A 27,617-nucleotide genomic window follows, 5' to 3' on the forward strand; every position below is an offset into this window, starting at 1 on the left:
TACCCAACCCCACCAAAATGGCACCACAGCAAGTGTTGTTGACATTCCTGGACCTAGGGAACTTTTTAGTGCTGATATGATTGCACTGACCACAGACTTAGATCACAACACTCAATTCCATTTGAATATGTGGAAAGCCTTCTCAAGAAGGACAGGTATAAAGAAAAGACTGTGAAGCTTGGAATAAATTCATAACTCTCCAACGCCCAGACACTGAGGAACATTCACAAGCATCCAGGAAAATACAACCTCATCAAACAAACTAAATAAATCACCAGTAGCAAATTCTGGAGTGAGGGAAATATGTGGTCTTTCAGAGAAGAATTCGAAATAGCTGTCTTGAGGAAACTCAATGAATTTCAACATAACACAAAGAGAAATTTTGAATTCTATCAGAGAAATTTCACAAAGAGATTATAATGATTTTTAAAAAATCAAGCAGACATTTCAGAGCTGAAAAATTCAGCTGACAAATTGAAAACTGCATCAGTCTTTCAACAGCAGAAGTGGATCAAGCAGAATATAGAACTAGCTATAGGAAAATACACAGGCAGAGAAGAAAAGAGAACAAAAACAACAAAGAATAAACCATACCTCCAAGAGCTAAAAAATAGCCTCGAAAGGAAAAAAAAAATCAAATTATTTATTTTAAAGAAGATGTAGAGAGAGAGTTTAGGGTAGAAAATTTGTTCAAAGAAATAATAACAGAGAAATTTCCAAACCTAGAGAAAGACATGAATATTCAAGTAAAAGAAGATTGTAGAATACCTAGAGGATTCAACCCAAATAACACTAATTAAAGGCATATATTACTCAAACTCTCAAAAGTCAATGATAAAGAAAGGATCTCAAAAGCACCAAAAAAGAAGAAAATACTATATGACGGAACTCTAATACATTTGGCAGCAGACTTCTAAATAGAAACTTTTCAGGCTAGAAGATAGTAGAATGACATACATTAAATATTTAAGAAAAAAACTTTTCAACCTCAAATATTATATCTATCCAAATTATCTGTATTACAATTGTAAATCTATATGTACTCAATATTAGGGACTCAGATATACAAAACAACTTTTATTATATCTAAAGAGAGAGATAGATCCTCAGACAATAAGAGATGAGGGCTTAACACCACACTTTTAGTATTGGATAGTGATATGGTTTGGATATTTGTTCTCCCCAAATCTTATGTTGAAATGTAATTTCAATATTGGGGCCAAAGTCTGGTGGGAGTTGTTGGGTTATGGAAGTGAATTCCTCATGAATGACTTGGTGTCCTTTCCATGGTAATGAGTGAGTTTTTGCTCTATGAGTTCATGCTAGAGCTAGTCATTTAAAAGAACCTGGCACCTTCCCATGTCTCTCGCTTCCTCTCTCACTATGTGACTTGCTGGATCTCCTTCATTTTCCTCCATGATTGCAAGCTTCCTGAGGCCCTACTAGAAGCAAATGCTGACACTACTTTATATACAGCCTGCAGAACTGTGAGCCAAAATAAAACTTTTTAAAAAATAAATTACCCAGCTTCACATATTTCTTTATAGGTATTCAAATGCCCTAACACAGACAGAATATCCAAACAGAAAATTAACAAAGAAACATTGGACTTAAATTTCACTATAGACCAAATGGTTGTATAGGCATTTATAAAACATTTCATCTGATAGCAACAAATACATGTTCTTCTCCTTAGCACCTGGACATTATTAAGAATTAACCATATTTTAGGCCACAAAATGTCTTTAAAATTCAAAAACTTTTGAAATCATATTGGGCATCTTTTCTGACCACAATGGAATAAAACTAGAAATCAATAACAAGAGAAAGGTTTGGAAACTATATAAACACAGAGATATTAAACAATATGCTCCTGAACAATCATTGATTCAATGAAGACATTAAGAAATTTTTTTTTTAATTTCTAGAAACAAACAAAAGTGGAAACTCAACATACCAACACCTACGGAACATAGCAAAAGCAAGAAGTTTATAACAATAAATCAAAAATGTAAAAAAGAAACTTCAAATAAGCAACCAAATGATGCATCTTAAAGAACTTGAAAAGCAACAGCAAGCCAAATTAAAAAATAGTAGAAGAAAGGAAATAATAAAGATCAGAGCAGAAATAAATAAAATTGAGACTAAAATATACGGAGGACCAAAAAACAAAACAAAACAAAACAAAATTGAAAAACCATCATTCAGAATAAATTAAAAAAAAGAAAAAATATCCAAATAAAATAAATCAGAGATAAAAAGGAGATATTATAACTGACACTCCAGAAATTCAAGAATCATTAGAGACCACTGTGAGCTGGTAAATGCCAATAAATGGGAAAACATAAAAGAAATGGATAAATTTCTAGACCCACACAAGCTACCAAGATTGAATCAATGAAGAAATAAAAAAATCTGAATAGACCAATAAGAAGTAACAAGATAAAAACAGTAACAAAATGGTTCTCATCAAGAAAAGCCTAGTATTTGATGGCTTCAATGTTAAATTTTACCAAACATTTAATGGAAAACTATACCATTCCTACACAAAATATTCCAAGAAACAGTAGGAGGGAATACTTCCAAACTCATGCTAGGAGGAAAATATTATCCTGATATAAAAACCAAACAAAGACACAACTCAACAAAAAAACTACAGGCCAATATCGCTGATGAACATAGATTAAGAAAATTCTCAACCAAACACTAGCACACCAAATTTAATAGCACTTAAAAAATAATACACAATGGTCAAGAGGGATTCACCCTAGGGATGCAAGGATGGCTCAACATATACAAATCTTTAAATATAATACATTAAATTAACAGAAAGAAAGACAAAGCCATATAATCATTTCAACTGATGCCAAAAAATGCTTTAGATAAAAGTCAACATTGCTTTTTAATTAAAGCTATCAGAAATCTGGATTTTTGGGAAACATATCAATATAATAAACATCATGTATATCAAATTCACAGCTAGTATCAAATTGAATGATTAAAACATGAAAGCATTTCCTCTAATAGCTGGAACAAGACAAGGATGCCCACTATCACCACTTTTACATGGTTTAGTACTAGAAGTCCTAGTCAAAACAATTAGATAGGAGAAAAAAATAAAGGGCATCCAAATTGGTAAGAAAGAAGTCAAATTATGCTGATGACATTATCTGATATAATTTCATCAGAAAAGTAATTGAACTGATAACAAGTTGAGTCAAATTGCAAGATACAAAATCAACAAAGACAAATCTATAGCATTTCTCTAAGTCAAAAGCAAAATTTCTGGAAAAGAAAAAAAAAACAAGAAAGTATTACTGTCTACAATAACTACAACTAAAATAAAATACCTAGGAATAAACTTAACCAAAGAAGTAAAAAAGACCTCTACAATAAAAATATAAAGTAAAATAACTTCAAAAGTATACACTGAAAATAGAAAAATATCCCATGTCCATAGATTGGAAAAGTCAATATTGTTAAAAGTTTCATACTAACTGAAAAAATCTGCAGATTCAATACAATCCCTATCAAAATACCAATGACATTCTTCACTAAAATAGAAAAAAAAATCCTAAAATTTATATCAAATTACCAAAAAAACAAAAACAAAAACACAGAATAACTAAAGCCATTCTGAACAAAAATAACAATGCTGCAGATATTATATTACCTGACTTTTAATTATACTGTAGAGTTCTAGAAACCCAAACACCATGATAATGGCATAAAACAGACACATAGACCAATGGAGTAGTATATAGAACTCCAAAGTAAATTTAGGCATTTACAGCCAACTCATTTTCAACAAAGGTTCCGAGAACACACATTAGGGAAGGATGGTCTTTTTAATAAGTCGTGCTGAAAACTAGATATCCACACGTATAAGAATGAAACTAGAACCCTATACTATATTCAAAAAAATTGAATCAAAATGGATTAAAAACTTAAATCTAAGACAAGAAACTATGAAACTACTAGAAAAAAAAAATAGCAAAATGCTCCAGGACATTGATCTGGACAAATCTTTTTTGAGCAGAACTTCAAAAGCACAGGTAACTGAAGCAAATGTAGACAAATGAGATAACACCAAACTAAAAATCTGTAGAGCAAAGGAAACAACAAAGTGAAAAGACAAGCCACAGAATGGGAGAAAATATTTGCAAATTACCCATCTGACAAGAGATTAATAAAAAGAATATATGAGAAATTCCATAGGAAAAGATCAAATAATCCAATGAAAATATGGGCTTTGTGGGGAGGATCCAAGATGGCCAAATAGGAACAGCTCCACAGTGCAGTTCCCAGCAAGAACAATGCAGAGGGTGAGTGCCCACAGCATTTCCAAACAAATTTTCACTGCCCACAGACCAGGAGATTCCCAGGCTGAAAAGCGCCACGAATTTTCAGCATGGTAGTTTCAGCCAGTGCTGGGATGGTACACAGAAACTCAAATAAATCTGGGTGGTCATCTCAACTGGTGCCTGGAACGCCTGGAAGACAGAGCTGCCTATTCAACTGAAAGGGAGGGAGCAGAGACAGGAAGCCAGGTGACCTGGCTCAGTGGGTACCACCCCCACAAAACAAGCAATCTGAAATGCTCTAGATTTAGAGTTTTGCAGCAAGTGCAGCAGGACCCAGGATGGTCCAGCTCAGTGGGGGAAAGGGCGATCACCACTATTGAGGGAGTCTGCCATTACCGAAGCATTTCACACAGCAGTTAAGCAGAGCCAGTGGCAGCTTGGCAACACCTCTGCTGGAAGACTGTAACTAAACTACTCCATGCTGGGCAGGGCATCTCTGAGAAAAGGCAGCAGCATGACAGGAACTTATAAATAAAGCCGACTTTCCTAGGACAGAGCACCATGTTATGAGTTCCGCTGCAGCAGACTTAAAAGTACCTGCCCAGCAGCTCTGCACAGAACAACAGAGTTCCCAGCACAGCACTTGAGCTCCTATAAGGGACAGACTATCTCCTCAAGCAGCTCCCTGACCCCTGTATACCAAAAGAGACACCTCATAAAGGAGAGCTCAGGTCAACATCTGGCAGGTACCCTTCTGGGACGAAGATAACAGAAGAAGAAACTGGCAGCAACTCTTACTGTTCTGCAGGCCCTGCAGGTGATCCCCAGGCAAGTGGGGTCTGGAGTGGACCTCCAGCAGTCCTGCAGCAGAGGGGCCTGACTGTTAGAAGGAAAACTGAGAAACAGAAAGAAATAACTTCAACATCAACCAAAAAGACATCCACTCAGAGACCCCATCTGGAAGTCATCAACTACAAAGACCACAGTTAGATAAAGCCACTAAGATGGGAAGAAACCAGCACAAAAATGGTGAAGACACCAAAAACCAGAATACATCTCCTCCTTCAAAGGATCACAATTCCTCACCAGTTAGGGATCAAAGATGGATGGAGAATGAATATGATGAGTTGACAGAAACAGGCTTCAGAAGGTGGATAACATCAAACTTCTCAGAGCTAAAAGAACATGTGCTAACCCAATACAAAGAAACTAAGAACCTAGAAAAAAGATTAGATAAGATGTTAACTAGAATAAACAGCTTAGATAAGAATATAAAGGACTTGCTGGAGCTGAAAAACATAGCACAAGAACTTGGCAAAGCATACACAAGTTTCAATAGCCAAATTGAACAAGCAGAAGAAAGGATATCAGAGACTGAAGATCAACTCAATGAACTAAAACGAGAAGGGAAGTATAGAGAAAAAAGAGTGAAAAAAAAATGAACAAAGCCTCTAAGAAATATGGGATTATGTGGAAAGACCTACTCTACATGTGATAGGTATACCTGAATGTGAAGGAGAAAATGAATCCAAGCTGGAAAAAACTCTTCAGTATATTATCCAGGAGAACTTCCCCAACCTAGCAAGCCAGGCCAATATTCAAATCCAGGAAATACAGAGAACACCACAGAGATATTCCTCAAGAAGAGCAACCCCAAGGCACATAATCATCACATTCACCAGGGTTGAAATGAAAAAAAAAATGCTAAGGATAGCCAGAGAGAAAGGTCAGGTTACCCACAAAGGGAAGGCCATTAGACTTACAGTGGATCTCTCTGCAGAAACCCTACAAGCCAGAAGAGAGTGGGGGCCAATATTCAACATCCTTAAAGAAAAGAACTTTCAACCTAGAATTTCATATCCAGCCAAACTAAGCTTCATAAGTGAAGGAGAAAGAAAATCCTTTACGGACAAACAATTGCTGAGAAATTCTGTCACCACCAGGCCTGCCTTACAAGAGCTCCTGAAAGAAGCACTAAACAAGGAAAGGAACAACCAGTACCAGCCACTCCAAAAACTTACCAAATGGTAAAGACCATTGACACAATTAAAAAAAAAATGCATCAACTAACAGCAAAACATCCAGCTAGGCTGTTGCATCAAAATGGCAGGATCGAATTCACACATAACAATATTAACCTTAAATGTAAATGGGCCAAATGCCCCAATCAAAGAACACAGACTTGCAAAGTGGATAAAAAGTCAAGACCCATCAGTGTGCTGTATTCAGGAAACCCATCTAACATTCAAGGACACACAAAGGCTCAAAATAAAGGGATGGAGGAATATGTATCAAGCAAATGGAGAGTTAAAAAAAGCAGGAGTTGCAAAACTAGTCTCTGATAAAATGGTTTTTAAACCAACAAAGATCAAAACAGACAAAGAAGGGCATTATATAATGGTAAAAGGATCAATGCACCAAGAAGAGCTAACATCCTAAATATATACTCACTCAATACAGGGGCACCCAGGTACATAAAGCCAGTTCTTAATGACCTACAAAGGGACTTAGACTCACACAAAATAATAGTGGGAGACTTTAACACTCCATTGTCAATATTAGACAGATCAACGAGACAGAAAATTAACAAGGCTATCCAGGACTTGAACATAAATCTGGACCAAGTGGACCTAACAGATAGCTATAGAAATCTCCACCCCAAATCCACAGAATATACATTCTTCTCAGCACCACATTGTACCTACTCTAAAATTGACCACATAATAGGAAGTACATCACTCCTGAGCAAATGTGAAAGAACAGAAATCATAACAGTCTCAGACCACAGGGCACTCAAATTAGAACTCAGAATTAAGAAACTAACTCAGAACTGAACAGCTTCATGGAAACTGAAGAATTGGCTCCTGAATGTCAACTGTATAAACAATGAAATGAAGACAGAAATAAAGATGTTCCTTGAAATCAGTGAGAATGAAGACACAATGTATCAGAATCTCTGGGACACATTTAAAGCAGTGTCCAGAGGGAAATTTATAGCAATAAATGCCCACATGAGAATCAAGGAAAGATCTAAAATTGACACCCTATCATCAAAATTGAAAGAGCTAAAGGAGCAAGATAAAAAAAACTCAAAAGCTATTGGAAGGCAAGAAATAACTAAGATCAGAGCAGAACTAAAAAGAGATAAAGACACAAAAAATCCTTCAAAAAAATCAATAAATCCAGGAGCTTGTTTTTTGAAAAGATCAACAAAATAGACCACTAGCCAGATTAATAAAAAAAAAAAGAAAAGGGAGAAGAATCAAATAGATGCAATAAAAAACAAAAAAGGGGATATCACCAATGATACCACAGAAATACAAACTACAATCAGATATTACAACAAACAACTCTATGCACGTAAACCAGTAAATCTGGAAGAAATGGATAAATCCCTGGAGACTTGCACCCTCCCAAGCCTAAACCAGGAAGAAGTTGAAACCTGGAATAGACCAATAACAAGAGCTGAAGTTGAGGCAGCAATTAATAGCCTACCAACAACAACAAAAATAAGTCCAGGTCCAGATGGGTTCACAGCTAAATTCTACCAGAAGTACAAAGAGGAGCTGGTAACATTCCTTCTGAAACTATTCCAAACAATACAAAAAGAGGGAATCCTTCCCAAATCATTTTATCCTGATACCAAAACACAATAGAGACTCAACAAAAAAAGAAAACTTCAGGCCAATCTCATAATGAACATAGATGCAAAAATCTTCAAAAAATATTGGCAAACCATTTGCAACAGCACATCAAAAAGCTTATCCATTAGGATCAAGTAAGCTTCATTCCAGGGATGAAAGACTGGTTGAACATACACAAGTCTATAAATGTAATCCACCATATAAACAGAACCAAAGACAAAAACCACATGATTATCTCAATAGATGTCGAGAGGCCTTTGACAAAATTCCAGAGCCTTTTATGCTAAAAATTCTGAATGGGCAAAAACTGGAAGCATTCCCTTTGAAATCAGGCACTAGACAAGGATGCCCTCTCTTACTACTTCTATTCAATATAGTATTGGAAGTTCTAGCCAGAATAATTAGGCTTGAAAAAAATAATAAAGGGTATTTAATTAGGAAAAGAGGAAATCAAATTATTTCTATTTGCAGATGACATAATTGTATATTTAGAAGACCCTATCATCTCAGCCCAAAATCTCCCTTAACTGATAAGCAACTTCAGCAAAGTCTCAGGATAGAAAATCAATGTGCAAAAATCACAAGCATTTCTATACACCAATAACAGACCAACAGAGAGCCAATTCATGAGCAAACTCCTATTCACAATTGCTACAAAGTGAATAAAATATCTAGGAATACAGCTAATAAAGGATGTAAACAACCTCTTCAAGGAGAACTACAAACCACTGCTCAAGGAAATAGAGAGGAAACAAACAGACAGAGAAACATTCCATGTTCATGGTTAGGAAGAATCAGTACTGTGAAAATGGCCATACAGCCCAAAGTAATTTATAGATTCAATTCTATCCTCATCAAGCTACCAATGATCTTTTTCACAGAACTGGTAAAAACCACCTTAAACTTCATATGGAACCAAAAGAGAGCCTGCATAGCCAAGACAATCCTAAGTAAACAGAACAAAGCTGGAGGCATTATGCTACTTGATTTCAAACTATACTACAAGGCAACAATAGTGTTCTAGTACCAAAACAGAGACATAAACCAGTACACCAAAACAGAGGCCCTGGAGTCAATGCCATACATCTACAACATCTGACCTTTGACAAACCTGACAAAAACAAATGGGGAAAGGAGTCCCTGTTTAATAAATGGTGTTGGGGAAAACTGGCTAGCCATGTGCAGAAAGCAGAAACTGGACCCCTTCCTTATACCTTACACTAAAATTAACTCCAGATGGATTAAAGACTTAAACCTAAGACCTAACACCATAAAAACCCTAGAAGAAAATCTAGGCAAACTATTCAGGACATAGGCATAGACAATGACTTCATGACTAAAAAGCCAAAAGCATTGGCAACAAAAGCCAAAATAGACAAATGGGACCTCATTAAACTCCAGAGCTTCTGTACAGCAAAAGAAACAATCATCAGAGTGAACCAGCAACCAACAGAATGGGAAAAAATGTTTGCAATCTACCCATTTGACAAAGGGCTAATATCCAGAACCTACAAAGAAATAAAACAGATTTGCAAGAAATAAACCCATCCAAAAGTGGGTGAAGGATATGAACACACACTTTTCAAAAGAAGACATATATGAAGCCAACAAACATATGAAAAAATGCTCATCATCACTGGTCATTAGAGAAATGCAAATCAAAACCACATTGAGATACCACCTCACGCCAGTTAGAATGGCAATGATTAAAAAATCTGGAGTCAACAGATGCTGGAGAGGATGTGGAGAAATAGAAACACTTTTACACTGTTAGTGGGAGTGTAAACTAGTTCAACCATTGTGGAATACAGTGTAGCACTTCCTCAAGGACCTATAAATAGAAATTCCATTTGACCCAGCAATCCAATTACTGGGTTTATATCCAAAGGATTATAAATCATTCTATTATAAAGACACATGAACACGTATGTTCATAGCAGCACTGTTTACAATAAAGACCTGGAATCAACCCAAATGCCCATTGATGATAGACTGGATAAGGAAAATGTGGCACATATACACCATGAAATACTATGCAGCCATAAAAAATGATGAGTTTGTTTCCTTTGTAGGGACATGGATGAATCTGGAAACCATCATTCTCAGTAAACTGACACAAGAACAGAAAATCAAACACTGCACGTTCTCATTCATAGGTGGGTGATGAACAGTGAGAATACATGGACACATAGCGGGTGCATCACACACTGGCGTCTGTTGACAGGGGCCAATGGAGGGACAGCAGAGGGTGGGGAGGGATAACATGGGGGAAAATGCCAGATATAGGTGACTGGGGGATGGAGACAGCAAATCACATTGCCATCTATGTACGTATGCAACAGTCCTGCATGATCTGCACATGTATCCCAGGACCTAAAGTACAACAACAACAAAAAATAAATAAAAAAATAAAATAAAATAAAATGTGGGCTCAAGATCTGAATAGATAGTTCTGAAAAGAAGACATACGAATACTGAAAAGTTATTTGCAAAAATGTTCAACATCACTAGTCATCAGAGAAAAGCAAATTAAAGCTACAGTGAGATATCATATCATTCCAGTTAAAATGACTTTCATACAAAAAAACAAAACAAAACAAAACAAAACAGGCAATAATAGATGCTGGTGAGGATGTGAAGAAAGGGAAACCTTGTATTGTTGATGGAAATGTAAATTAGTACAGCCAGTAGGGGGAACAGTAGGGAGGTTCCTCAAGAAAACTATATTAGAACTATCATATGATCCAGCAATCTTACTGATGGATCTATCTCAAAAGTAAGGAAAACAGTATATTGAAGAGATATCTGTACTTCTACATTTATTGCAGCACAATTTACAGTAGCCAAGATGTTGAACATAAATGTCCATCAGTGTCTGAATGAATTAAAAAATACATATACACCATGAAATATTGTTCAACAATAAAAAAGACTGATATTATGTTATTTGCAGTAACATGGTTGGAACTAGAGAACATTATGTTTAGTGAAATAAGCCAGTCACAGAAAGTTAAATATTGCATGTTCTTTTTCATATGTGGGATCTTAAAAAATTGAACTCTCCCAACACGGCATTGAAAATGCCTAGAAGCAAAGACAAACAATGTGAATTTCTAGGACCAAAATCTGTGATATCATACTAGCATTTCATAGTAAAACAATCTTGGGCTACTTCAGAAAATATATTCTTTGTTTGACAAAGGTGCCAAGAACATTCATTTGGTAAAGAAATATAAAATATAAAATTGTGACACAATATTGAGCCAAAAAGGAAGGAATCTATCAAGGCATAATGAAGTCATATAAAAAAGAAACAGGCACCACGTCAATTGAATTGACACTGGAGTAGATGCTGAGATAATCTGGCAACATTTAAAGGAGAAAAATAAAATAACTGTAAAGTGTTGGATCACATTATATACATAACATTCCACGAGTTTACATAATTCCATTTAAACTCACATACTTATAAACATATATACAGTTTCTTAGAGACTAAGTTCCAATTCATTATTCTAAAACACATTTAAAAATAAAGAATCAACTATTTATTATATCTTGCCTTTTCTATATAAACTGAATTTCAGAGTAGCAAAATGGTTGATGAGGGAGAGTTTTCTATAGAAGAATTTTAGAGAATTAATGCGGAAGAAATTACAGAAAAATCATCATTTATTATCTCTTACTGAAAGAATGGATCTAGGCAATGGATTGAAAACCAGAGTCACTCGGTGAAAGAGTGATGGGGACCTTCATAATGAATGTATAAGGCTGATACCATCTGAGAAGTGTTCAATCCTAGCATCATTTAAAAATGAGGCAATGAGATGTAGGTCATGACGATGCTAAGAAATGCACAGCAATATTTTGATGAGTTTTTGTCTAAAAATATAGACCTGAATCTATGAAGACTCTAGATTTCACTTTATGTTTATAGGAACTACCTGCTGTGATAGATAAATAATTTAAATAATATTACAAAGAACAATCAATCAAATCTAGTATGGAATATTTCATAGCCTAAATAACCTTTTCCCAAAACTTAATGGACCAAAAATAAAAAGTGCGAATGATTAAATGTTGTTGTGGAGTTAGAGTTATACATATAAAAAAGGAAATACGTGAATTTTGGGTCTTCATTTAAATGAACAAACTGCCAAAAAGAATCTTTAAACTAATACAGAAAATTTGAATATAATTAGTATGATGATACTTAAGCTATAGTTGTCTAATATAAAGACTACTAAGTGGAAGAAATTAGATAACATATTTAACATCAGATTTATAATTGTAAACATATTTACCTATAGGTTAAGATGAAGATCTGAAAGCAAGAAGTACTCAGTATGAATAAAATAAGGGCATGCAATAATGCTTTAAAAAAGAAATACATTATATTGAGAACAAGTTATGTAATTCAGTTTGAGTTGAATGGAAGATCAAAACTAGCAGACATATTTAGATTTCTTGCCCACAAAGGTAATGTAATCATCCATTAATAAACATATCTTTCTCCAAATGACACATTTAACATTTGTTTCATTATATTTTTGTCAGATCACATTAGTAATACCTTTTTGAATGAAAATGCTTGTCTCTGGCCAAACAGATTTTCTGACTATCTGATAAAATGTCTGCGTTCATTTTTTAAAAGCAAAGTTTATTGATGTAGAACTTATTAAAACAAATGTGGAGTGTGTGTGTGTACGTGGGTGTGTGTAAAGTATGAATTTTCGTAAATGCATCTAATTGTGTAATCACCACCACAATCAACATATGAAACTGTTTCATTAAGTACAAATATTTTCCTCAAAATTACTTTGGTCATAAATTCCCAATTCCCTAATTTCATTCCTTAAAAATCAATAGTTCATTTTCTGTTCCTATAGTTCGTATTTCCAACAATGCTTTTTCAATGGAATTATAAAGTATGTAGCCTGTTGAGTCTTCTTACATTCACTTAGCATAATCAATATTTTATTTAATCTTTTGTTTTCTTTTTACATGTATCAGTAATTAATTCATTTTTATTACTGAGTAGTACTCCATTGTGTGGATTCACTACAGTTTGTTTAATCATTTACAACTGAAGAACATCAGGGTGATTTTGAGTTTGGGGCTATTAGGTATAAAACATCATAAACATTCACATACAGGTTTTTGTGGGGACATCAATTTTATTTTCTCTCAGATAAACACCACAGAGTGGCTGGGTCATAATTAATTTACATTTACTTACCATGTACATTTAATTTTACAAATAATTGGCAAACTGTTGTATAAAGTGGGATTTTGGATTCCCACTAGCAATTTACAAAAGTTACATTTTTTCTACATCCTGATCAGCCTTGTAATTGTTAGTTTCTTTGATTTTAATCATTCTACAATGAGTACAGAGTGTCTGATTGTAATTAGTTAGCAATTCCCAACCAACTAATGATATCAAGCCTATTTTCATTGTTTATTTTCCATGTGTATATATTTTTGTAATTTGTCTGTTCAAATCTTTTGGCCAGTTATAAATTGAAGATTTTGTATTGTTTAATTTTGAGAATTCTTTATTGATTCTGCATGCAACCTCCATTTCAGATTAAGCTTGTATATGTTTTCTCCCAGTCTGATGGATTTGTTTTTTCATTTTTTCAAATGTCCTTTGCAGAGCAAAATATATTTTTTATTAAGTCAATTTCATACAAATTGACTTAATAAAAGTTATTATATTTTGTAGTCAATTTTTCTATGAATTTCTATCAATTACTTGATAATTTACCTATGTAATCTTTCCTGAACACAGATTACTATTTTTTTCTTTTTAGAAGTTTTATAGCTTTAAGATTTATATTTAGGTTTATAATTAATTTTGTGTTGTTTTATATAATACAAGATATAGATTGAGGTTTCTAATTCTACATATGCATGCCTAATTGTTTTAACACCAATTGTTGAAAAACACTATTGTTTCTACACAAAATTTTCTTTGAACTTTTGTTGAAAATTAGTTGACCATTCATATGTGAATCTATTTCTGGACTTTCTGTTTCATTGATTTATGTGCCTATCTTTTCACCAATACCATATATATATATATATATATATATATATACACACACATACACAATTGTCAAGCTAACTCACATACCTATCACCTCACATATTTATTTCTTTGTGATAACATTGAGGCTCTACTCTTAACAATTTCCAAGTATACAATGCATTAACCATCATTACCATGCCATACGATAGATCTCTAGAACTTACTTATCCTGTCTAACTTAATCTTTTTATCCTCGGACCAACATCTCACTGTTCCTTTCCCCATAAGCCCCTGACAACCACCTGTTTCTATGACTTTGACTTTTAAAAATTCCACATACAAGTGAGATTACACAATCTTTGTCTTTCTGTGCTTACACTTTCAGACTTCAAAAACTGTTTCTTAAATTAATATTACAAATATAATCCTTAGTAATGATAAAATAAATGTAATGATAATTAAAAAGTTCAGCAGAAACTTTGAGATTACTTTTTTGGTCATTCTCATTTTACTTTTATAGAATCACTATTTGCATTATTTTCCACTTTTAAGGCTGGTTTTGGTCTGAGTGGATCATTTTAGAGTGGTTATTGTATAAATGGAGTTCAGTCACTTACCTCTCTGAATATTGATATTGCTTCTAGGTCAGGTTTTTTCAATGATTCAGCGCCTCTCATCACATGAACACTTGTATCTTTCCCTTCTTTATACCCTGGAATAACCAAAAGAAAAGTAGTAAGTGAAATTATTTTGGTTTTATTTAAGACTAAAAGAGTCTTTCCTCATTAAGCCTGTATATTATTAAATTTGTAAGATATTCTAAGTATCCCATGCTACCTAGTACATTGTATACAGGAAAGTTGCAGAACTTCAGCTTGCAACTTGCATCTCAGGCATCTTCACTGTCCCTTGGAGAGGAGGGGCCTGATATATAAGGGAGAATCAGGGTCGTGAAAAGGAAAGAAATGAGAAGAGACAGAAGGAGAATAGATAAAGAGTGATAAATGATGCCACATTTTATGGAAAAAAAAAAGTGGAGGAAATCACATTTACTTACTAGAAAAAATTCAATGTGGACTTACAAAATAAAGTATAAGATCATATCTATTTGCAAATATGTATGATTTAAATTTTACCATTTATTTCTGGAACTTACAATAACCAAATCATTTTAAATAAATGTGCATCAATAAACACTCTTGTGAGAAAATTTCTTCTGAATATTAATGCTGTTAAATCCTTGTTAGTAATCACAGAAAACCACCAGTGCATATCAGTTTTTTTATATTTAGTGGACTAAGGAGTTAGTTTGCCATCTTCAAATTATTTTTAGTGAGAAATTGTGTAAAATTATATCAAAATTTGATGTGAGTTAATAAGATAAAATTATTAACTTTAATCTCAGGTGGAATTTATACCTGGGATTTAAAACAAAATCATTCTACCTATGCAGCTGGTGTTTTCTGTTAAAAGGTACTATATTTATAAAGCTTTTGCCTATAGAAATATATACATAGTACACATTTAATATATATAATATAGTGTAGACATACAAAATATTTACGATAATACTTAGGGTCAATCATTTTGAAAATGTAAGAATAAAATTAAGACTCATTACATGTATTTAATTATCTGGGTTATATTTAGAGTTGATACTTTATTTTACTGCATAATACTTCTAATTAATATCAATAACAAAAATTTATATTAAGCATGCATAAATGAGCTTATGAAAAAATAAACCAAAATCCAAAAATAGAAGAAAGAGAAAACAAACAAACATGACATTTAATTTCCAACTTTTGAATTAGTTGATACTGTCAATGCGAAAAAACATATAGGACATAAAATAATAGAAACATTTGATTTTTAATAAATTGCATGCTTAGCATATAAATTTCACAGAAACTGTAAAAAGCTCATTGTTTCCTATTATTTAATTAGACATTTTTAAAATATTTAATTCAGGATTGTCAAGTCTATATGCATAAAAATGCATGATTGGTAATTGATTGGTAATATTAACCTGATGTATTAAATCTTTTCATACTTCACATTATTTCTCACTTTGACTGATGAAAACTATATTGCTATTGATTTCTACTATGCTGCTTTAATAAATTTTTATTGCTTCCTATGTCCATCCATACGTGACATCATTTTATTTATAACTTGGATAGTTCTCTGTTGTGACTCTTCCTTAGTCTTATCCAATAATTCATTTCTCCATGTATGCTTGTTCTAAAATCTTAGCCAGAAAGGAATACTAACTCTTATTTCAGTGTGGCTGTGACTCTAGTTATTTTCACCAAGGGTTCTTGAGCAGTCATACTAAATCTTGCACCCAAGAGAGAGAGAGACTAAAATTTCGAGTAAACAAACACAATTTGAATAGATCTCTGGATAGAAAATGCCAGAGTGGATGGACATACCATACAGACACTGAGGCCAAATAGAAAGAAAGCTGGGAAGCCTGTGTGAGGTACCCAAATTCTAGGGTATCTAGGAGAAGGAGTAAAGAAACTGCGGGATTGCCCATTCTTTCTATGAACCTCTAGGATCCTAGCTACAAGGGACTCCACATCCACCATAGATGTGTGAGCTGGCAGGGGGATCTACCAGGAGAGTAGGCAGACAGGGATTCAGCCAGCATGGTGCCAGGGTCCTTTGTGCATGTGATGGTCGTAGGTGCCCATCCCCAAAGGGATCCTCATCTCCCTCTGAGAAGATCTGGTGCCGGATGAATGCTGGGCCAGGTGAGAGTGGGGGTGGCTTCTGTGGAAGACTGGGGCATATTTGCTATGCAGGATCTTTTGTCTGCCAGCCCCTCCCAGGGCCTCTGCCTGGCTACCCCACAGGAGCGTGTGCACGCTACAGCCTCCACTGCCAGCCTGTGTGCTTTGCTTGATCTGAGTATGTTCCCAGGGACCTAAGAGAACTTTAGACCTCCCAGTGCACCCATAACTCAGTACTGAGAATCTAGAGGATGGAGCCACAAGCCAGTACCAGTGCCTTAGAGCTCTGTTGTGCACCTTGGGAGTGCTGATCCCAGATCTGTGGCTGGAACTCAAGCAAAAGAGGAGCCCAAACTCTCAGAGCAATGAGAGGAGTGAGAAGTGTGGTTCTGTGGGCTGGTGCAGGAGCAAGGCATGCCTTCCTCCACAGAGCTGCTCTGGAAAGGGTGTGGCCTATCTCCCTCTGCTCGAGGGAGACCTGCAGTCTGGAACATCTAACAAAAGAAATGTAAGCATGGTGTCAGTGATTGGAAGGGCCTTGACCAATGCCCAAGACTGTACTTGTTGAAGGTGGTCACCTCTCCACCATACTGCAAAGCATGGCTGCAAACATGAGGAAAAGCAAAGAAACAGTGCAGCTGAGTAAGAGTCTGTCTACTGGTCATTAAACTTAATTGGCATCTAATGGACTGCAGCTCAAACTATAACAACAAAATTATTCTGTGAATATACTTTCCTGTAAAATCAAAGGCAATAATTCAGCCACAAATAAAACACTTAAATAGAGCCCTCTGAAGACACCCAAAAACAAAGTAAAGCGACTATACTCGATTTATACCACCAGTTAAAGGAACCCCAACCCTCCCAGATGAGAAAAAATGAGTGCAGTAACTCTGACAATTCAAAAAGCCAGAATGTCTCCTTATCGTCAAATGAGTCTACTAACTCCACAGCAATGATTCTTAACCAGTCTGAAATGACTGAAATGACAGACGTAGAATTCAGAATCTGAATGGCAAGGAAACTCATCAAGATTAAAGAGAAAGTTGAAGCCTAATCCAAGGAATTTAAGGTATCCAGTAAAATGATCTAAGAGCTGAAAGAGAAAAAAAAATAGCCATTTTAAGAAAGAACCAAGCTGAATTTTCAGAGGTGAACAATTTACTACAAGAATTTCACAATGTAAACTGAAGTATTAACAGCAGAATAGAACAAGGTGACAAAAGCAATTCAGTCTGACAAAAATAAATTTTAAAATAATTTTAAAAATTTAATATAATATCTAACAAATATGGGATTATGTAAAATTACAAGATTTATGATTCATTAACATTCCTGAGAGAAAAGGAGAGAGCATAAGCACCTTGGAAAATATATTAGAGGATATATTCTACAAAAATTTTCCTAATCTCACCAGAGAGATTAGAGGTTCACTAAGATCAATGCAAAAAAAAAAAAAAAAATCTGAAAGGCAGCTAGAGAAAATGGTCAGGTCACATCCGGGGGAATCCCAGCAGGCTAGTAGAAGAGCTCTTAGCAGAAAACTTACAAGCCTAAGAGATTGGGGGCCTATTTTAAACATCTTTAAAGAAAAGAAATTCCAACCAAGGATTTTGCCAACCAAGGATTTTTAATCCCACCAAACTAAGCTTTATAAGTGAAGGAGAAATATAAGCCATCGCAGACAAGCAAACACTGAGTGAATTTGGTTCAAATTCACTCAGTGTTTACAAGACCAGCTTTACAAGAAGTCCTTAAGGAAGTGTTAAACATGAATCAAGAGAAAAATACTTGCTACAAACAAACAAACAAACAAAACACACACACACACACACACACACACACTTAAGCACATAGCTCACAGATACTATAAAGAAAGTACACAACCAAGTCTACATAATAATTGGCTAATAACACAATAATAGGATCAAAATCTCACATATAAATGAGTGCATCCATTTGTGCTGAATGTAAATGGCTAAATGTCTCACTCACAAGATGTAGAGTGTTTAGCTGGATGAAAAGACAAGAACCAATCATCTGCCATCTTCAAGGGGCCCATCTCACATGTAATGACACTCACAGCCTCAAATTAAAGGGATGGAGAAAGATCTATCATACAAATAGAAAACCAAAAATAGAAGAAGTTGCTATTCTTATATCAGACAAAACATTATTTAAATCACTGACAATTAAGAAGGTCATAGAAGGGCATTTTGTAATGACAAATGGTACAATTCAACAAGAGCACTTAACTATCCTACAGATACATGCACCAAACATTGGTGCACCCAGATTCCTAAAACAAGTTCTTCTTGACCTACAAAAAGAAGTAGACAGCTACAAAATAATAGTGAGTGGCTTCAAAATCTCACTGACAGTGTTAGATTATCAAGGCAGAAAACTAACAAAGAAACTCTGGACTTAAATTTGATGCTTGACCAAATAGACATTGGCAGAACACTCCACCAACAATCACAGAATATATATTTTTTTCATCTGCACACAGAACATATTCTAATATTTATCACGTGCTTGATCATAAAGCAAGTCTCAATAAATTCAAAAAATCAAAATTTATAAAGCACACGTTTGGACCACAGTGCAGTCAAAATATAAATCAATATCAAGAAGATCCCACAGAACTGCACAAATACGTGTAAACTAAACAATTTGCTCCTGTGTAACTCTTGGATGAATATGAGAATTAAAGCAGAAACAAAAAATTATTTGAAATTGATGAAAATAGGGACACAATTTACTGAAATCTCTGGGATGCAGGTAAAGCAGCATTAAGAAATATGTCTATACTGCTAAATGTCTTCATCCAGAAGTTAGCAAGATCTCAAATTAACAGTCTAATTTTGCAGCTAAAGGAACTAGAAAAATGAACCAACCTACCTCAAAGCTAGCAGAATAAAATAAATAACTACAAGTAGAGAATAACTGAACAAAATTGAGATACAAAAACCTATATAACAGATCTATGAAACCAAGAGTTGTGTTTTTGAAAGAATAAAATTGGCAAAGAAAAATAAGATCCACATAAGTATAATCAGAAATGGTGAGACATTACAAGTAATCCCACAGAAATACAAAAGATCCTGAGACTGCTATAAATAACTTTACGTACACAAATTGGAAAATCTAGAGTAAATGGACAAATTCCTAGAAAACCACAATCACTCAATATTTAATCAAGTAGAGATTGCAACCCAGAATAGACCAACATTGAGTTCTGAAACTGAATCAATAATGAAAAACCTATCAACCAAGTAAACTCCTGCACTAGATGGATTCACAGCCTAATTCTAGCAGACATACAAAGAACTGGTACCAATCCTTCTGAAAGGATTCCAAAAAATAAAGGAGAAAGGCCTCCCTTCTGAGTCATTCTATGAAGCTAGCATCAGCCTGATACCAAAATTTGGCAGATACACAATGAAAAAGAAAAATTTTAGGCCAGTATCCCTGATGAACACTGTAAAAATCCTCAACAGAATACTAGCAAACCATATCTAGCAACACATTAAAAAGTTAATATACCATGATCAATTAGACTTTATTCCTGAGATGCAAAGTTGATTTAACATATGCAAATCAGTAAATATGATTCACCAAATAAGCAGAATTAAAAGCAAAAAAATATATCATTTCAATATACACAGAAAAAGCTTTAGGTAAAAATCCAACATCTCTTCTTGTTGAAAACCCTTAACAGACTAAGCTTCAAAGACTCATACTTCAAAATAATAAGAGCCATCTGTGACAAACCTACAGCCAACATCATACTGACCAGGAAACAGCTGGAACTAGTTTATTAGAGAAGTGGAAATAGACATGAATGCCCACTCTCACTACCCCTATTCTCCATAGTACTGGAAGTGCTAGCCAGAGCAATCAGGCAAGAGAAAGAAATAAAAGCCATCCAAATTGGAAAGCAGAAGTCACTGAAAATATGATTTTATACCTAGAAAACACTGAAGAGTGTTAAAAGTCTCCTAGAACAGATAAATAACTTTAGCAAAATTTCAGGATACAAAATCAATGTACAAAAGTCGGTAGCATTTCTATTCACTACTAATGTCCAGGCTGGAGCATCAAATCAAGTACATAATCTTATTTAAAATAGGCACAGAAAAAATGAAATATCTAGGAATGCAGCTAACCAAGGAGGTAAAAGAGCTCTACAAGACCTAAAAACCAATGCTGAAGGAAATCAGAGACAACATAAATAAATGGAAAAACATTCTATTTTCATGGCTGGAAAATCTCATACCCTCATGGTTTGTTTTTACCATATAATTCTGTTAGACTAAAATACTTAACATATAACTACATAGAAATTCCACAATGATTCCCTATAATGATGGGAGTACTTTACATGTTTGTAAATGGCAAGTAACTTAACTTTCTCTAAAAAATGCTAATAGCTAATGCAGTATATAGAATAATGAAGAAAAATTAAAAAAAAAAAACAAGAAAAGATAAGGAAAAACTCAGATCAAAGAAAATAATCATATAATTTAAAAACTAAAATTTAAAATCATATAAATAACAGGTAAATATGGTTTCAGATAATTTTAATATTAGTTTTTAATGGAATACATTTGTAACTGATATGAATAGATCAGACATTTACAATAAATCCTAGACGATGTGAACCGAAAGTTAAAAAATACCATATATTGCTTTTCTTAGACATTCACATTAGCATTTTCTTGTCAAACTAAATGTAGGAAGTCAAGTGATTAAGTACTTCCTAAATTTTGTCTAATGCAGTAATTTTTACTTCAAAAATTAGTTTTCAGTGGAACACCGTATGAAAGACATTAGCTTATATGATTTTATCTTTGCTTTGTCTGCTGTCCTGTACCTGTTTAGTACTTCTAATAGTTTTATATTACTGACTATAAAAACTACTCCGAATTTAATGGCTAAAAACAACACAACACTCTCTTACTATCTCCTAATTGTTAGAACTCCCAGCATAGTGTGCCTCAGCCACACTGGGTTACACAAGGCAAAAATCAAGGTGTAGGCAGATCTGAGTGTTTCTGGAGGCTCTTGGGATGAATCTCCCTTTTCAGACAGACTCAGGTTGTTGGCAGAATTTAGTTCTATAAATTCAGTTCTCTGTTTTCTTGCTGGATGTCAGCCAGTATGTTGTTCTTAGTTTATTGAGGCCATCTGCATTCCTTGGCTTGTGGCCACTTTTTCCATCCTCGAAGAGAGTAATGGTATGTTGAGCCTTTCTCATATTTCACATCTCTCTGGCTTTCTTTTCTGCCTCATTCTTCTTCTCTTCTACCAGAAGAAAGGTTTCTGATGATTGGAATCATGGCTCATGTGAATAGACTGTTCTTACCCATATATTCTGGGGTAATCCCTTCATTTCAGGGTCTATAACTTTTAATCACATCTGCAAATTTTATTTTGCCATTAAGACAACATATTATTCATAAGTATCTGGGATTATGGTGTCAACATCTTGTGGGGGAAGAGGCATTATTCTCTCTGCTGTATTATCTAACAGTCCGCTAAGTGTTCTTTATCTCAGTCTTCCCATGAATTGTGGCACTATCACCATCTCTCAAAAGTAAAGAAAGGAAAGGTAAAGAACAACCTCATTCCCACCTTCGTTTTTGTTCACACACTGACCTTGGTCTGAATTTTTTTTTTTTTAACTGTATCCTGGCTATTTTTACCTGTCCTTCTGCTATAGTTTGGATGTTTTATTTCCTCCAACTTTCATGTTGAAACTTAACTCTCAGTGCAACAGATTAAAGAGATGGCACCGTTTAGAGGTTTTCAGGCTATGAGAGATCTGCCATCATGGATGAAATCAGTTTCTTATAAAAGGACTGGAGAGAGATAGGTAAGCCTGTTTGTGCCCTACGTCCTTTCCACCATGTGGAAACACAGCATTCAAGGTGCTCTCTTAAAAAAGCAGAGACCAGGCCCTCACTAGACACCAAACCTGCTGGCATCTTGATCTTGGACTTCCCAGCCTCCAGAACTGTGAGGTACAAATTTATATTGTTTATAAGTTATCCAGGATCAGGATTCCCTATTCACTAAATGGTACTGGGATAACTGGCTAGCCATATGCAAAAGATTGAAACCAAACCCCTACATTTCCATATATAAACATTAAGTTAAAATAGATTAAAAACTTAAATATAAGACTTAAACTATAAAAATCTTAGAAGAGGCCAAGTGTGGTGGCTCACACCTGTAATCTCAGCACTTTGGGAGGCTGAGGCAGGCAGATTTCCTGAGCTCAGGGGTTCCAGACCAGCCTGGGCAACATGGTGAAACCCCATCTTTACTAAAATACAAAGAAAATTAGCTAGGTTTAGTGGCATGTTCCTGTAGTTCCAGCTACTCAGGAGGCTGAGGCTGGAGAATGGTAAGAACCAGGGAGGTGGAGGTTGCAGTGAGCCAAGATCACGCCACTGCACTCCAGCCTGGGTGACAGAGAGAGATTCCATCTCAAAAACAAAACAAAACAAAACAAAACAAAACACCCCCAAAACAAAACAAAACAAAAAAATCCTAGAAGAAAATCTGGGAAATACCATTCTGGACATCAGCCTTGACAAAGAATTTATGAGTAAGTCCCAAAAAGTTATGGCAACAAAAACAAAATTTGGTAAGTGGGACCTAATCTAATTAAACCAACTAGCTTCTGCACAGCAAAATAAACTTTCAACAGAGAAAACTAGCAAGCTGTAGAATGGGAGAAAACATTCACAAACTATGCATCTGACGAAGATCTAATGTTCAGAATCTATAAGAAACTTAAACAATTCAGTTAGCAAAAACCAAATAACCCCATTAAAAAATGGTCAAAGGACATGAAGAGATACTTTTCAAAAGAAGACACATGGAGCCAACAAGTAACTGAAAAAATGCTCATCACTACTAATCATTAGAGAAATGGGAATCAAAATCACAATGAGATTCTATCTTATGCAAGTCAGAATGGCTATTACTAAAAGTCAAAAAATAACAGATGTTGATGAGGTTGTGGAGAAAACAGAATGTTTGCACTGTTGGTGGGAACGTTCACACTGTTAGTTAAGCCACTGTGTAAAGCAGTTTGGAGATTTCTCAAATAACAGAACTACTAAACAGCCCAGCAATCTCATTAATAGGTATATATCCGAAAGAAAACAAATCATTCTATCAAAAATTCTCCTGCACTCATGTTTTATCATGGCACTATTCACAATAGCAAATACATGGAACTTTATTCAGCAACGTTGGACTGGATAAAGGAAATGTGGTATATGTACACCATGGAATACCATGTAGCTATAAAAATAATAAAATCAAGTGCTTTGCAGCAATATGGATGGAGCTGGAGATCGTCATCATAGGTAAATTAACACAGGAACAGAAAATTAAATACTATATGATTTTACTTATAAGTGGGAACTAAAGATTGAGTACATAAGGACACAAAGATGAAAACAATAGACACTGGGGACTACTGGGAGGGAAGGGTAAGAAGGGGGTGAGTAATGAAAAGCTAACTGTTGGATACTATGCTCACCACCTCATCGATGTAATCATTCAGACATCAAGCCCCGGCGTTGTGCAATTTATCCATGCAGCTAATCTTCACATTTATCCCCAAACCTGAAATTATTGTAACCGAGCAAGTTGTAAGGAAAGTGCCACACTCTGAGGTAGAATCAGGAGTCCTTTAACTGCTGGCAACCAGGGGATGGCTAATGCTCAAAATTCTCTCGGCCCCGAAAAAGGGGCTTGATTCCTTTTTATACCTTGCTTAGAAAAGGGAGTGGTAAAACAGAACTTTACACGAGCAGAGCAAGCAAGTTAGTAGGAAGAAGCTGGTAGCCAGGAGGCAAACAGTTCTCATGATTGTTGGTTCTTAAGGGTATTTTCATATAATCATCAAGGGGGATAGCAGGGGGAACTTTCCATACAGTCCATCACCAAGGAGGGTTTTCACAATAGCAGGTAGACTTGCCAAGCAGTTACATTAGTTACAGTTACAATGTAACTTGCCAAGCAGTTACAATGGTTACAGGTACTAAGAACAGCGTGCTTCAAACCTCAATGGTTTGAGGCTCTGAGTACGGCATAATCCAGTTATGCACCTGAGGGGCCGTGGCAGGGAGGGAGAGGCTAGAGAAAGCTTGTCAGGTTTGCAGCTAAGATGCAGTCAGTTAGGTTAGCACAAGTTAGGCTATCACAAAATAAAGTTGAAAAAAAAAAGACATTAGGATAATTAAATGATCATTGGCAAAAAATAAATAAATGGTAAAAAATAAATTACCCACTATCAGGTATTTTGTCATAGCGCTATGAACAGATGAATACACCTTCTCTTTATGCTTCATACTCAAATTCTATCAGGTTGCTAGATAGAATTTGAGTTTTTAATTTTGCCATTAAAAATAGTAAAACAGCAATTACTTTTGGGCCAATCTTATACTCAATTTGTTGTTTTCTATTTTCTGACTTGCAAACTCTTTATCTGAAATAACATATAGAATTCACTAAGTTTTTAAGTCTCTTGTTAGAATACATAACCTTCTAGAAAAGCAGCATAACTTGAGCTCTTAAGTCGGACAGCCTGAGTTCAAATCCTGGCTCTGTGACTTAGAGTATAAGTCCTAGTTTCTCTGTTCATCAAATGTGACTTAAAATATATGTATATTAGCTTTTGTTTGTTGGTAGGAGGATTATTGAGGTCACACACTTAAAAGTAATGAATCCTGTGACAGGCAAATGGTAAACTCTCAATGTCAATTATAATTTTATGTGTATTTCTCAATACATGTTCAAGAGCTACTGAAGTTCATGAGACATGAGAAAGGATGCTTTTGATTTGCAAATAACTGGAAACCTTCCACAGACCTTGGCTTATGTAATAATATGCATTTTTTTGTGCATAGCAGGAAGTCCAAAGATAGGGGTATATGATGGAAGAAAGGTGGTTTAAATTGGTTAATACAATGGCTCGATGAGAATCCCATCATTCACCAACATTCACTATATGGCTTCATTCAAGAATCTATAACAAGAACACTGCTGTGATTGCAAGGGCCATATTCACACATTGTAAATTGCAAAATCAAATGAAAAGGAGGCCTCATTGATTTCTACATCTTCCTCTTTAGATGGCGGGAACTTTGTTTAAAGGCTCACAACATACTTCTTGCATCTTATTGTCCTGAATTTGTTCACAAGTTCATTGCTGAACTCCTGGATTCAAAGGGCATGTTAGCCTTCTCCAAGGCTGCTTCAGATTGGTGGTGAAAGATGGAGTTGGGATTGGAAGAGTAGTGGGGAATGCCTTTACAAGACAGGCTTCTACAGAAAAAGAAGAAAGGAAAATGACCACAGTGTAATCAACTGATATACTTTGTGCTAGGGTGAATTTGGGATCACAGTGCCTATAATCATGGTCTGCATAAGGTGAGAATTCATGAAGTGTTGGTAATATTGATGTTACTGAAGTTGAAATGTTTTCAATATTATATGTTTTAATAAGCTTCATAATGTCCAATTATTCATTTTGTGAAATGTAATATTATTCTGAAACTGCATTCATTTCATAACTTATGTTAAATTCCTTACAAATAAAAACAAATGTTTATAGATAGCTTATTTATTGTAAGTTGATCATTAATGACTTAAATGTGTGGCTAAAACTGAGGTCACACAAAATAATAGTACTGAAGACATACATTTGTGGTTTGTGGTTGACAACAAAGGTTCTCATTTCAAGTAAGTATTGTTCATTTGTGTCACCACTTCTGTCCACATTAACACAAAAAACACACAGATACAACCCACCATAATATAGTAATTGACTGATTTGATTTTATACCTAGCTCAAAGCTGAGTGGAGAAAATTTCCTAAGAGAGCAAGTATTTTTATTTTTTACATCCTTATCCAAACAATGATCAGGTCTCCTTCCTTCATTTCCCTTAGGGAGAAGCCATCACCTGAGTTCAGGTGGAATCTGTTCCACTTATATTCCAGTAACTTCACTATTCCAAAACGGAAAGGTCAGGGTGTCTTTCTTTGATTCTTTTCTATTAGTAGTTTTTCCAGTACAAATTCCTCAGGAAAGTCTTATATTTCAAGTACTATGCCCTTTGCTTAGAGAAATATAAAGATAATATGAGATGTACTCCTGGTCCTTAGGTAGATTACGGTATTACATGGAAGCATCATGGGTATACATCTAAATGATTTAGAAAAGATTCATAATATACTTTTGTATTAAATTTACTGATATTAATATATACCTCATAAGAGTTCAGAAAATATAGAAATTATGATGATTTTCACAAATTGGGAAACTTGGTAGTCAGTATATGCAACTTTAATATTTTTAAATTGTTTGATATGAACAGAAAATTAAGAATAAAAATTATAATAAAATTTTAGAAGTTTCATAATGTATTTGGTTACATAATACAAATAATCAGATATCATATCCTACTATCAAAATATGGCATTAGGTTGGAGAGTCCAACCTGACAATAAACGAATTAAACATTAAAATGATTTTAATAATGAACTCCTAGGTGTTCAGTTTAAATAACAACCACCCATGAGCAGTGAATTTGGGAACAACTGGAGATAATGCAAAAATCAAAATCAAAGTTAAATATAGAAATTGCTTTAAAATGGAGATAGTGCAAAAATCAAAATCAAAGTTAAGTATCGAAATTGCTTTAAAACCTCAAAATCCACTAAAATCATCAATTATCTTTATTTGGCAAAGAGAAGGCAATAACAGTAAAATGCATATCAGCGCCAACTGTGATGTGAAATTTAAAGCTCTAAAACCCCATTAAAATCAGCCTGGTAATGATGTACCATATGCACTGATCTACAGTTGCC

The sequence above is a fragment of the Saimiri boliviensis genome, chromosome 15 (genome assembly GCF_048565385.1).
Source record: "Saimiri boliviensis isolate mSaiBol1 chromosome 15, mSaiBol1.pri, whole genome shotgun sequence".
Lineage (NCBI taxonomy): Eukaryota > Metazoa > Chordata > Mammalia > Primates > Cebidae > Saimiri > Saimiri boliviensis.